The 1,721-nt window shown below is 60.4% G+C and overlaps 1 protein-coding gene across 13 annotated transcripts in view; it reads left to right on the top strand.

Moving 5' to 3' along the window:
- The window catches only part of TNK2 (tyrosine kinase non receptor 2), a 41,311-nt gene that overhangs the window by 29,949 nt on the left and 9,641 nt on the right, over positions 1–1,721 (top strand). The window lies entirely within an intron of this gene.

Genomic DNA, 1,721 nt, shown 5'->3' with positions numbered 1-1,721 from the left:
GCCCGCTGTGGCCTCAGCTTGCTTCGTGAGGCCAGGGCGCCCGCACTTGGGGCCCAGGGAATGAGGCCGACACACCCCGCCAACAGTTGGCCCGGAGATGGGCTTCTTACGCAGGGTTGGCGGGGCGTTGAAGTGTGGGCGGTGGTGCAGGGGAGCAGAAAACTGCTGAAGGGAGGCCCGGGAGAGGCGGTGGGTTTGGAGCTTGTGGAAGTAGAAAGATTAGGGGTGAGGGGTGCGGGTCCTGGGGCATGGGGTGGGCGGCCTGGCTACTCCTGCCTTCCTGGGAGCCCCTGGGCCATGCAGCACTCCCTGGAGACCGACTGGGGCACTCTGTGTTTAGGGTGTGTGACGGATGAGCTGGCGCCCCGGGTCACAGCCAGACAGCCAGAGGGAGGCGGCAGTGGTGGGTGGGCAGAGGAGGCGTGCCCCCTGGCCTGGGAGGCCCCGGGGCGGGCCGGTCCCGCCCTACCGTCACAGCCTCCACTTGGCCCCAACTTTTGGCTGTGGTCTCACTGCCAGCAGTGTGGGCCCCTAGAGCCACCAGCGCGACTGGGACCACAGCACCTGCCCTTGGTCCCTGCAGCCACTCGCTCGGGTGCCGGGAGGTGAGGGCACGAGGTGTGGAAGCCGGTGAGGAGTTGTGGGGTGGTGTTGGGCACCCAAGCTGTAGCTCTGTACCCTTCTTCCACATCCCCGAGAAGGGGTGTGTGTTCTGCTGGCTCCATCTCTGGAGCTTTGGGGGGGTGGTGGGTGTCCATCTCCCTGTCTGTGTGTCTGAGCCTGGCTCTCCACGTCTGTGTTCTGCTCAGCCTGGGCCTCCTTCTGCTTAATTCAGCCTCCAGCCTTTCTGTTCCTGGAGCAGAGTCTAGGTGACTCCGGGGCCCAGTGCTCCCTAGGGTCCAGCAGTGGCGTTGCAAGGACGGCCCCCAGGTGTACGGTGAGCTCTCCACAGGGAAGCAGAGCTGGCCTTTGGTGGGAGAACCAAACCAAACACCCACAGCCAGCAAGTCCGTTCTGACACGAGTCACCCAGAGTGGTTCTGAGGCTGTGCATCTGCACAGGAGCAGACAGCCTCAGCCTTCCCCCGCAGAGTGGCCAGTGGGTTTGAACCGTTGACTCTGTAGTTAACGGTCCAACCTGTGTCCAACCCCACCCCCAATGCTCAATTCCAAACTCACTGCCACTGAGTGGGTTCTGACCCACAGCGGGGTCCTAGGACAGGTAGGCTTGCCCTGTGGCTTCCTGAGGTTAAAATCCTAACAGGAGCAGAACGCCGAGTGCTGGGTTCAAACTGCTGTCCTTGTTGTTAACAACCCAACATGTAACTCACCGCCCACTGCCTCAACGCTCCTTCCTTCAGTGAAGAGGGCTGGGGGCTAAACTAAGCCAAACCCACTGCCACTAAGTTGATTTTGACTCATAATGACCCTACAGAACAGCGTAGAACTGCCCCCCTGTGGCTGTATTCCCATTAAGATTTACATCCTCCGTCCCACAAGGCTGTAACTCCTTACAGAAGTAGAAAGCCTCATCTTTCTTCCATGGTGCTACTGGTGGTTTTGAACTGCTGACCTTGCAGTGAGCAGCCCAACATGTAACCCACTATTCCACCAGAGCTCCTTGTGAAGGGGGCAGCGTGTTAAGACTCCATCGGGGGCCCTGGTCCTGTTCCTAGTAGCCTCTTGCTGTGTGGGGTGTGTGTGTGTGTGTGTGTGTGTGTG

Source organism: Echinops telfairi, unplaced genomic scaffold, assembly GCF_000313985.2.
Source record: "Echinops telfairi isolate 266 unplaced genomic scaffold, ASM31398v2 ScPeMD7_17;HRSCAF=63, whole genome shotgun sequence".
Classification (NCBI taxonomy): Eukaryota; Metazoa; Chordata; class Mammalia; order Afrosoricida; family Tenrecidae; genus Echinops; species Echinops telfairi.
This window is presented reverse-complemented; position numbering and strand designations above follow the sequence as displayed.